This window comes from Bacillus rossius, chromosome 8 (genome assembly GCF_032445375.1).
Source record: "Bacillus rossius redtenbacheri isolate Brsri chromosome 8, Brsri_v3, whole genome shotgun sequence".
NCBI classification, from domain to species: Eukaryota; Metazoa; Arthropoda; class Insecta; order Phasmatodea; family Bacillidae; genus Bacillus; species Bacillus rossius.
The window spans coordinates 21,975,620-21,988,568 of NC_086336.1; the positions used below are offsets into that span (position 1 = coordinate 21,975,620).

The 12,949-nt window shown below is 37.7% G+C and overlaps 1 protein-coding gene across 10 annotated transcripts in view; it reads left to right on the forward strand.

Moving 5' to 3' along the window:
- Window positions 1–12,949, forward strand: part of LOC134535580 (very long chain fatty acid elongase AAEL008004-like) — a 349,726-nt gene that overhangs the window by 211,049 nt on the left and 125,728 nt on the right. The window lies entirely within an intron of this gene.

Sequence of the window (12,949 nt, forward strand, 5' to 3'; positions counted from 1 at the left end):
CCCCGAGTCACCAATCACTTGCGCTTAAATTCGCGCGCCCTGCCGCGCCTAGCATAACAAAAGCTCGTTATTGAAGTCAAATTTACTAAACAACTAACTAGAACATCTGGGAAGACTACCCCCCCTCTACCCCGATGTGCAGGCCACACCGCGCGGCTTGTTACGACAGCGCGCCCCAGTAACTGCGGCCCGTGGCTGCGCCAGCGCGCGGCCAAACAAACAAACAAAATTCTGCAAGCGCGCAGCGCGCCGCGCCGGCCCCGTGCCCCAATTACATGGTCACGCCACTTGCGCTGACGAGTGAACAGAGCAGCCAGCCCAGAGTCCCGTCAGTAAAGTCCCTAAATTTGATTTCAACAACCCTGCAAAATTTCAACCCGCGACATAACCCTCCCCTCACAGAGCTCGAGCCCCATCGAGCTACCTCAAAATTACAAATTGTCTTTTTCCATTAAACCATAACTATAAATTCCTCATTTCACAAAAATAATAATTTTCTTAGTTCCTTGCTGTCTGAACATACATCTAGATTCTGCATAAGATTTATTTTAAAACAACAAGTATTCATAAAATTAAATGTAAAACTTTTATCTGGTTTGTTCTCACAGGAACCTTCAGAGGCTCGAGTTCTCAATTCTAAAAAAATTGTTCTGTTAGTGAAGCTCTCTTTACAAATTAAATTACTGTTCTTAGTTTCTCAGTATTCGTTAAACAATGTGCAAATTCTTGATAATTATTATTTTTTTTTTTTTCAGTTTCCGTTTATTACCATACTTCTTTCGTTCTTCAAAAAAAATTAAGTGTCCTTACAAAATTATCAGTGTTTCAAATTAATTAAACTCTTATCTCGTGAAGGTTGGTGCAACTCCTCGAAGTCAGTGTTGTCGAGAAGAGTAGCTCCCTGGGCTGGCCATCAGCAAACACCACTCAACTCCAACAGCTACTGGACTGGCTTCCAGGGCAGCTCACAACTTCTCCCCACATCTGCTTCGGAGTTGTGCCATCCTCATCACGAACAGATTACAATTCTGAAACATCATCAACAGGCATTACCATCACGCCTGACAAATACAAAACTAACTACTAAACTGCAATCGATGGGCAAGGATGCAAACACACAAAAAAATAAAATTAATTAATTCAACTGCTAACATAAAGTATCCCACCCTTAGCATAATCTAATCAGGCAAATAATTTGATAGGAAAAACTTAAGGAAGGGAAACATGACCTCCAATGATTTTCCCTACCTCTTGAGTCTTGATCTTCTCTATACAGCAAATAGTCCCCACGAAGTAACTGGGTTGAAGGTCAGTTCACATGACCCACCCATAACCTCTTCTACTCTTCTTTTCTTCTGGGGGCAACCACAATGCCCACCAATCTCTCTCCATGGTGCCGAACCAGCTATCCCATGAGAGTAAACAACGTAGTCAATAGAAGCGCAGAGGGGAAACACCAATCTCTGGCTTGTCGAGTCATAAAACTGCTTTATCTTCTTCTTCTTCTGAGTAAAAATATCTGACTAACCTTGCTTCTATTCTTCCAAACAGTAAAAGTTCATCAGGTATCTTCATGAAAGAAACATTCTAACTAATAATTCTTCATTTTTCTTCTTCTTTATTTCTGTTAGTTGTAATAGAAGGCCATGTTAGGGAGGTTATAGGGAAAAAGAGTGGCCAATTCCCACCCCATCACCCACCTAGATCATGACTAATTAACTTTTAAACTTTCTATTTCAAACAAATAAAAAAAAAACATTTTTTTTTATTCAAACTTTTAAACTATAATTACTTTTACTTCATAACCTCAAAAGCTAATCAATAATTCTAAATGAAATTGTGATTTACTGCATCCTTGTTCCATCCGATCTGTTTGTTTATAACCTTTCTTGTAAAGTATAAAATTTTCAAACATTACTAATTCAAAAAAAAAATTAAATTCTGGTGTCCTTTGAGTTACAATTAACTTTACTATTTCTTAGCTTGAAATAATTTAAGTTTTCAGAACTATTTCATTGTCTAATTCACAACACTTAAAAATCAACTCAAAACAACAAATCATCAAAATCAATAAGATCATCTGACCTACCTATCAGTACTGTGAACTTGAACTGTTCGTACACATTTATAATAAGCTATTGTATTTAAATTCCAACCTAAATAAGGTTTAAAAAAAACTACTAATCCCTCTGTAAATTAAGAAAATTAACTTTAAAAATTAAACTTAAGGTATTAGTTCTTTTTGACAGCTACCACAACTCACTAGTTCCATTACATTACTATAACCTAAAAAGTTCTGTAAATAATGTTTATAACAAAAAAAAAACTCCAGTTACTGTCTTCCATAAAAAAAAATAAAACTTTACATGACCTTATTAATCTCCACTTGTAAGTCCATGGCTGCCAGCTTTCTCTTCTCTTGAATCTTCAGTCTTGGCTCTTGTTTCAGTGATCTTGTATCTTGTCTCTCGAACTCTTGTCATCTTGTAAACTGGACTGCTGCTCAGCTCATCTTAAGGAATCTGTAACAGTTTCAAAAATACATGTTAATTTAAATTACATAATTCCTGTTCTTTGGTCCTAAAAAAAAAATTGTATTATTAGTACACATTACCCTGAAACAACATTATTATTCATTGTTTATTACTTAAAAAAAATGCTTTACCATAAAATCCTTTTTTGTTCTTTTCATTAGGCCTATTTATTTTCCTTCTTCTTAATTAAATTCTGCTTCAAATGTTAATCCTAACTTAAGACCTACCATCTATTTATTATTCATTACCTACATTATTTATGTTACCCTAAAATTCCCATAAGTTTCTAATACTTCCTATCAAAGACATTCTCTCTAAAAAAAATTTACTTGTGACTCTTAACTTAACAAACTTAAAAAAAACTTTTACACTAGACTTAACTTATTATTCATTCTTAGTTACTAAATTTCTATATGTAAACTTTAGTACTTACAAACAAAAACTGCCTATTTCTCTCTACCTCTTAATCTCTTTCAATTATTACAATAATAATGTTACCTTGCATCTTTAAACTTTCTTCTTTTCAATTAAATTAGACATCTCATAACAATAAAAATTCTGCCTATACTCTTCTTATGGGTGTACAAACCAACAACAAAATTTCAAATTCTCAAGTTTCCTTATATTTAAATTATGCAATGCACATAACCTCTGTGGTGCCTGTACCCTTTTAGGCCTACCACCTTCTCCTCTCACATCATGACAACTCTTATTCCTCGGGGTCTGTATTCACTGTTACAAATCAAATATCTCAAAAAAAATTAAAAACAAATTTATTATTTTAAGAAAACAAAAATTTACATTGACTTTACTATGGAGCCTGGAAATCTTAATGTCTCACAGCAGCTAACATGACTAAATCCCATGGAACCCCAGGTTTACATAACCTGTGCCCAAAAATTTAAGCATACCAGGCTTTCTCTGCACTGGTTTTACAGCATCACACACTATTTAGGGCCCCTGATCTGCCATCAGTCCCAAGGAGTTTTCCCACAACCCCTCTCTACACAAGCGCCTACCGCATTCCTCTCAATTGGCTATCGGTTTTACGGCATTCTTTTGGGATCCGACCATCAAGTTAGGGCTAATCGAACACTAAACCTCCATACTTCCAAACTAATGTAAATCAATTAAATTTTCTCTGTAAATTCTAAAAATAAAAAAAAATTATTCCAACATGCCAAAGAAACTTCCAAAAAAAATTCATAATCTTATCTTCAAACCATTAAAATAAAAATAAATAGATTACTCTGTTTTCTCCTTAATAACTGTAAACTGTCAACAAATATCATGTCGTAAATTTTAACTATGCTTACTGACTCTTAATCATAAAATCTCATTTGTCCTAATTAATAAACAACCGATTTCCTTAAAATCTCACTGTATCTCTCACACTCAAACTTCACTGGCTGAATGTCTCAATAAATTCAAAAACAATTATCTAAACTCTTAAAGAAACTCCTCCCCAATTATTCAAATTACTTCACCTTATTTTATTTCATTACTTAAAACACCTTACTCAAAAAAAATTAATTAATTATCTAGCTATCTTCCATTATTATTTATTTACCGAACAAAACTTTCTCCTAAATTAATTTAGTAAAATTCAATTTCACATTAGGCAAGTACACTAACTCTCTACAGCAATGTTTCTCATTTCCCTCCTTCCTAACTGAATCCAATCTTACTTAACCTCCAGGGAATTTACCTCACAAAATAACCAAAAATTTCACTGTAGTGCCTATCTGCTATAGGCCCACTACACAGGGGGCTCTAACCCCACCAACAAACTTCATTGAAATGGTACCCTATCCCATACAGGATAGCCACTTCGGTACTACCATGGGGAACTCCTGCCCCAAACTACTCACAACTCTCAGGATTCTCCTGACCCTTAATTCCGTAGTCAGCCCATCTCCTATGGTCTGCGCTACAATTCCCTTTCTTCCCAGGGACACAACGCCTCACCTTAGGGTCCCTCGCCCTAATGAAAACATTAATTTTGTCTCTCTGTTCTTTTGGAGTAAATTCCCTCTACACACAAAATCTAGCCTTCCCAGTTTTCTCAATGCTTATCGATTTTATAGTGTACCTCCTTAATAATGTTTACAAATCCCAAAAAAATATTTTTAAAACCGAGGTAGAATTTAACTAACAAAAACATAAACAACTTACAACGAAACACTTCTAGCCTATACATCATACACTTCTTAAAATAAATTACTTACATACTGAAAGTTCCTCTTCTTCTAAAACACACTTAAATTTAAATTTATTTAACCAATAGTCTATTTTCTTATCGCTAAGTTACCGTACAGCTGATCAAAACAAGGTCACGGCCGTCCACGTCTCTGTACGTGCTCGTGACGTCACCGAATTCCATCAGGTGCGCCAACCCTCGCTTGCGGTTCCTCCGTTCTCCGCTAGGTCTCAGCACCTCCCCGTCACGTGTTCATTCTGCCACGTCCACTGACGTGTCGTTCTGAAACAACTCTCAACATTTTTCTAATTAAAACAAAACATCACTATAAATTCTATAACTCTCTTTTACATAAACTCTCGTTTTCTCTTTAATTCCTTTCTAACGTTTATCCTTCCCTCGACTGATTTAATTCGTACGTCTCGTCTCCTACGCGCACGAAAACAAAACAAACTTCACTTGAAAATAATTCCTATTTACGACAAAAAACTTTATTTTAAATTATAATTCTCTTAACCTACAATCTTAAAATGAACTTCAATTAAATTAAACCACTTGCATTATCTCTAATAAGCATTTAACTTATAACGTATTCTCCTCACGTAAAAATCCCTGATAAACTCAACGACTTAAAACAACTTATCACTATAAACTTTATCCTTACAAGTATACTCAAATAAACATCTGTTACGTCAAAAAAAAAATCTCAAAGACTTCCTCCACTTAGATTAAATTCCGTAATACTCTCCTCAAGTAAACTCTTAATAACCTGCTATCAGAAGCTGAAACTAACTTAATAATAAACATAAAAATCTACCTCTCTCTCTCTCCAGAAATAGAACTTACCCGGCGCCTCCACCATTTCTGTCACGTGCACCTAGCCGGTGCCACCGCCATTTCTGTCACGATCCACCTTCAGAGGGGGGAGAGATTCGTAGCTCTTTACATAGAAACAACTCGCTTGGCATCAACTAGTCTTAACTTCATAAAATACTTTATTGTACCTAGGATCATAGGTTCGTCATCCCGTACAGGATGTCTGGTGAGAGCTGAACTAAGGAGATTTTGCAAAATAACATAATACTTAATTAAAATTATTTTATTCTTAAAGTCAAATACTCAACATCATTTTAAAGAACATTTAAATAGCGGGATTACAATTTAAAACAATAATCTCTTTACTTCCTTAACGATTGAACGACCTTACAAGAGAGAGAATGAGAGAACTTCACTAAACACTTCCCTAGTCCTTCCGAATACCTCAAATCATAATTAATACTTAAAATTAAAACAAAGATAAGTCCATACTCACATTTTCCGAAAAGCCTTTCTTGATCGATTACTTTAAAAAAATAACGTAGGGGCCTCTCCTGCCCTTGAAATCCCGAACGAACATTACATTTTAAAAACTATGACGCGTGACCCCTGACGAGGGCCATAGCCTCCGCCCGAAAGCTTGACGACTACATTATGACCTAACTTAAATTAAACGACTCGTGGCCTCTGGCGTCGACCATAGCTTCCGCCCGAAAGCTTGAATTCCTACATCACGAACGAACTAACAACTCGTGACCACAGGTGAGACGCATAGCCTCCGCCTGAGTGAGCCTGAATTCCTACATCACGAACGAACTAACAACTCGTGACGACAGGTGAGACGCATAGCCTCCGCCTGAGTGAGCCTGAATTCCTACATCACGAACGAACTAACAACTCGTGACGACAGGTGAGACGCATAGCCTCCGCCTGAGTGAGCCCCGAGTCACCAATCACTTGCGCTTAAATTCGCGCGCCCTGCCGCGCCTAGCATAACAAAAGCTCGTTATTGAAGTCAAATTTACTAAACAACTAACTAGAACATCTGGGAAGACTACCCCCCCTCTACCCCGATGTGCAGGCCACACCGCGCGGCTTGTTACGACAGCGCGCCCCAGTAACTGCGGCCCGTGGCTGCGCCAGCGCGCGGCCAAACAAACAAACAAAATTCTGCAAGCGCGCAGCGCGCCGCGCCGGCCCCGTGCCCCAATTACATGGTCACGCCACTTGCGCTGACGAGTGAACAGAGCAGCCAGCCCAGAGTCCCGTCAGTAAAGTCCCTAAATTTGATTTCAACAACCCTGCAAAATTTCAACCCGCGACAATATAACTATTTTCATTCATGTATCTGAGTAACGTCTCGAGAAACAGAACTAAGGCCGGTTTATAAACCACGAAAGAAACTGTGCCATTGCACATCTGTAGTAATGCGCATGCTCACTTTATCTATTTTATAGTTATTGTTTTTTTTGTATAGCAATTTGGGAGCCATAATTTTTTTTAATTCTTGAATTTGTAAATCATTTTGTAACCAACAATTTCAGCATAATTTATATTTATAAAATGACAAGTTTCTGTGTTAAAATTCTTATATTAGTTTTACAACAAAATAATTTTACTTTTGTCCATAATGAATGTTGATTTGGGAAACCGCACTATAATGTAACTCTATTTGTTTTACATGTGCAGTCTTTCATGTCTCAACTCTATGGTCTTCTTCAGTTGCACAAAATAATACGTCTTTTTTTTTTAAGCATGTCGGCCATGATGTAACTGTTCCTAGCTTCGGCCGTTTCTTAATCTGTTGACATCAATGTCTTAATTAATTCTCCGTACACCGCAAGTGTGTGTGTGCGGAAGGCGTGGGTGGCCATGGGCGCGATTACTACGTGACACACAACTTCTTCGTCACCTGAGTCATGGTGCTCCTCAGTGCCTGATGCAGCTCGTCTAATCAGGAAAGATCTTCTTTGTTACTTTCTGCATGCAGAAGAGCAACCATGAGCCACCACATATCTAAAGAGAAAACTTTAAACTAGCATTTTCGGCATTGTTTTGGACTAATGATTAATTAATTTTTTTGACTCAACCTATTCTTAACAACAAAATCAATGTGTTTAACTAAAGTATCTAAAGGGGCCCCTTATCTTAACATTTACTTTTACTATCAGTATGACTGTATACTCATCAATTGATATTAACCTTGTCATTGTTATTATTTAAAGTAAAAGAATTTAAAGAAAAGAAAATATAAGGAACAGAGAAACGATATTATTGTATTCATTTAACTAAGACCACTGTTTGTATTAATTTTGACTAGTATATATTTAACTATTTTATCCTGTAATATGGCCTCCCCAGTCGGCTCAAGGTTCTCATTATATTCTACACGCCTACACGCCCGTTCCCCATGCTTTCACTGTTGACCTCTGTGCCTCCTTGGTATTTGGCCAGGTTGAGGTAGAGAGGGCGGCAGAGCTTGGTAGCAGAGCATGGTTGTTCTGGTGTTTTGTTGGTCGTGTTTTCACATGTGTAGATGTTTGTCTTGCATGTGTCTACCCTCAGATGTGCATGGCTTGGTTGTGGCAATAGTTATTTACTGTTGTTTTTATTGTGGTAGTTTTGTTATTTGTTATTTTCATTATGTCCTCTTCAATCATCCCTGAGTTCCTCATAAAGGATGAATTGATCTTTGAGTGTCAATTGCGTGGCATTTCATGTGAAAATGTCACAGTGGCACATTTGCGTAAAACATTGCGTTTGGCTCTTCAGATCAGCACTCAAGTTAATCATGACCCTTTGATAACAGTGAACCCTAATGAGGAGTATAAAACTTGCACGAGTAAGAAACTAGTTTTACAGGAGTTGGTTTCAAACTTAGATGATGAGAATTTTGCCGTAACGCTCCCTCGTGTCAGAAATCGTTTGAATCACTTGAGCACACGCATTAAGTGTTTGCTTGAGGTTCACACACCTAAACTGTCTGAGTTACAAGTTGCCTCACTTGAAAATATGATAGAGGAGATTCAGAATTTAGTTGAGACTGTCGGAAATGCTGAATCTCAGTTCTCGTTAGTGCGTGATGTAACACCTATTACATCCTTGACAAATATTTGTGAACAGTTGAGTAGGGTGGCATTGCCCACTTCCACTGTCCCTAATCCACTTATTTCATCAGCTCCTGGTCCGTCCAAGGTAGACTTTGATCCTGTCGGTAACGTTTGTAGCCCTATGTCCATTCCTAACCTAACCAACCCAGCCTATACCACATCCACTCAGTCCACGAGTCGGAACCCTCATGTTGTATTTAGTACATCAGTAAGCTCGACACATAATCCTACTCCCTCTAGAAATTTTGCGCTGCCAAGTGTGTTTGGTAAACTTACTTATCCTCTCGAAACAATGTTGAAAGACTTCTCGGCCACTGATGGGTTGCACATACCTAAATTTTTAAATTTCCTTAAGATTATTGTTAAATTGCGACAAAGCAACACCATCCATGAGTCACAGATCTTGGAAACTATTTACCCTTTCACTTTTGGGCCTTTAGCCGAATGGACTCAGCTGGCAATTGCCCAGAACCTTTCTTTTGATGCCTACCATGAGAATATCCTTAGTTTTTTATTCCCTTCAGGTTGCTTACACAATTGCAATTAAATAATTTCAATCGGTTACAGAAACCTGATGAACCACTTTCTGTGTATGTAAATGAGGTTAAGGAGGCCGCTGCCATTTTGCGACTCAGTGTAACTGAACAAGAAATTGTTAACACCATCCTAGAGGGGCTTTCCCCTGATGAGAGATCTCGGTTAGTCTTTCTCAGCAAACCCTCCACATTTTCCGAGCTCGACAGAATGTGTATCCATTCGCAAAATGTTAGGTTTGCGGATCATCAACGTAACCTACAGTTTGCCCACCCAACATTTAAGACTCAAAACTATGGTTTTCACAGTTCATGTAACACCACACAGGTTAATCCTAACTTTAGGAAGAGTAGTGTTTACAACCAAACAAAAACTAAGCCAGACAATCAAGCACAAGGTCAATTTTGTAACCATTGCAAAATAAATAACCATGTCATCAGAGACTGCAAGGTTATGCAACAAAAAAACGCCAGAAGCAGGGATGTAAGGTGAGCGACTTACCCTGCAAGCAAGATCGGAAGCCTAATTCACAGTATAATGCTCACGTTCTTCAGCAGATTAACTCAGCTCTTTGTTTTCAAACATATTTTGGAGTACGAAAACACTTTCCAGATCAAGTTTGTAAGGTTAACTCCCCTAATATTGTGGGAATAAATTCCGTGCCAGTACCTCGTATTGTAGTATCGTTTGGTTCCTTTGATACTCTCGCTTTAGTTGATTCTGGTTCTACACGTTCTATCATTTCCTATGAGTTGTTCACCAAATTAAAGGAAGCTAAGGGCATAAAATCAGTTGTAAAAGGTGATTTCAAGTGCTATTCTGCTTCTAATGACATTTTAACCATAGATTGTTGCGCCACTATTAAATTAAAAATAGCAAATTTTACTTGGGTTTTCCCTTGCTCGGTATGTAAAAATATAGGTTTGGATTGTATTCTCGGAGCAGACTTTATGATGAAAACCGGACTTATACTTGATGTGCAAGAAAAGTGTATTTTCTTTAAGTTCCTACCTAAACTCAAAATTCGGTTTGCAGACAGTAACCAGCACCTTGATAACCTTGCTGAAATCAATGTACACAACTCTAGTAAAATTGAAAGTGATACTTTGAGCCATCTGTCTGATGAACAGTGTATTGCTATCAGAAAACTATGTGAATCATTTTCTAAAGTTCTAACCTCCGAATTAGGTCTTACCAACCTTTTGGAATATGAGATTAAGCTAAAAATAGCAGCAATGTTCAAAATCAACCTTACAGATTGGCACCCATTCAGAAGAATCTTTTGCGAAACGAAGTACAGCAACTTTTGGATTAAGGCATTATTGAACAGTCTACCTCTCAGTATGCGAGTCCTGCATTTCTGGTTCCTAAATCTTATGGTAAGCAACGAATGGTGGTCGATTTCCGTCGTGTAAATCAAAAGATTGAGATTGAATCTGTTCCTTTGCCCGATCTACATTCAGCTTTTCATTGGTTTGCTAAAGCTAAGTACTTTACCACCATTGATTTAAATTCAGCATATCATCAAATCCCTCTCAAAAAAGAATCCTAGCACATCACTAGTTTTTGTGTACCCTGGAATTTATACCAGTTTACTCGAGTTCCTTTTGGGCTTGCTACTGGAGCTCAAGTCCTCACACGATTATTGGATAAAATTTTTCATGACATTAAATTTAAATTTGTATATAATTATTTGGATGATCTTGTTATATATTCTGAGAATTTTGGGGAACATCTTCATCTCTCGTCTTGAGAAAGCAGGCTTAACCATTAACTCACAAAAGATTAAAATTGCTGTCCCAGAGATTTCATTCCTTGGTCATAAAATTTCTTCTCAAGGTATTTCCATCGATACAGAACGTACAAAATCCATTAGAGAGTTTCCTCCAGCCCGCGATGTTAAAGGTATAGCTAGATTTATCGGTGTGGTCCAGTTTTTTGGAAAATTTATTCCTAACTTGGCCGAGAAGGCCGTTCCTTTGAATCAACTCCGTAAAAAGAATGTGAAATTTGAATGGGGAGAAAAACAACAAAAAGCTTTTGAAACACTAAAGCATGATATAATGAGGCCACCAGTGCTCCGTATGGCAGATTTTTCGAAACCTTTCATTTTGCAAACCGACGCTTCAGGTTCAGCAATAGGGGCGGTTTGAGCACAAGAGTTTGATGGTGCCTGCCATCCGATAGATTTTGCATTCCGGACTCTAACCAATCAAGAGAAGGTAGCATCTATTTATGAATTGGAATGCCTCGCTGTTGTTTTTGGTATAGATAAGTTCAGGCCTTACTTAAAACATACAGAATTCCTGTTGGAAACTGATAATCAAGCTCTATCATGGCTCTTGGCGCACCCACGGCAATTAGGCAAAATCGGTTGTTGGGTCATGAAAATCTCATCTCTAAAATTCAAGGTTCAGCATATAAGAGGAACACAGAATGTAATTGCTGATACACTTTCACGTATGTTTGATTGTTCACAGCCTAGTAAGGAGGAAGCCACTTGTAATGTTTTGGTCACTGATTTCCCTTTAGCCTTCAAGACTATTCAGGCTCATCAGGAGGAAGATGAGGAATTGCAGAAAATTGTCCAAAATTTGAGTTCAGGTATCCAAAAAAACCATATTTTCTGTCCAAAGGTATCTTGTTTTCCAAAACTCGAAACAATCAGAAACGTATTGTTCTTCCCAAAGTATTGTAACCCCTAGTATTCGAATATTTTCATTCCTCGCCTATTGGTGCTCATCTCGGTATATACAAAACTATTAAGGCTATTAAAAGACATTTTGTTTTGAAAGGCATGTATGCTGAGGTGGCTGATAGAGTCAAACAATGTCATCTTTGTGCACTTAGTAAACCTGATCAGAATACCCATTTAGGTTTTTTGTCTTCTGAAATATCCGACAAACCTATGCAAAAATTATTTGTTGATTTCGTAGGCCCTTTTCCAAGGAGTAAAGATGGTAATAGTATCGTATTAGTTTGTGTGGATGCATTTTCAAAATTTGTTTGGTTGATTCCTTTAAGAAAAGCTGAGGCTCCATCCACGATTCGTGCTCTTCAATCCTACATATTCCAAAGTTTTGGGGTTCCTTCATCAATAGTTTCGGATAATGGATCACAATTTACTTCCAAATTATTCAAAATTATGTGTTTCACACACGGTATACGTCATATCACGTTGTCACCATACTATCCTCCACCTTCGCATGCGGAAATCGTAACCTCCGTTCGGCCTTAATTGCCTTCCATGCGAAAGATCAAGTTAGTTGGGACAAAAATCTGCGTTGGCTTCAGATGGCTTTTAATTATTCACGTCATGAGTCACATAAATCTTCGCCTTTCAATTTGATGTTCACCTATGCTCCGAACAATCCCTTGTCTAATCTTTGGTCCTTGGATGACCTGTTACCCAAGGATTCTAAAAACATTAAAGTAATTTGGGCAGCTGCCCTTAAAAACCTTAAGCACTCACATGAAAGAAGTCGTATTAAATATGATAAGAATAGGGTCAAAAATCCTTTTAGAAGAGGTGACCTCGTCTTATGCAAGTCACATCCTACCAGTAAAGCAGTGGATAAGAGGATGACGAAACTGTCTTTTCGCTGGTCAGGCCCTTATCACATCCAACACTTTCTAACCCCAGTGACAGCTGCCCTAGCTGATCCTGACATGGGTTCTTATGTGACCAGAGCTCACATTTCACACTTAAAAAGGTATCACTCTCCACCTCCAGTTTGAAATGTTCAATGTTGGGA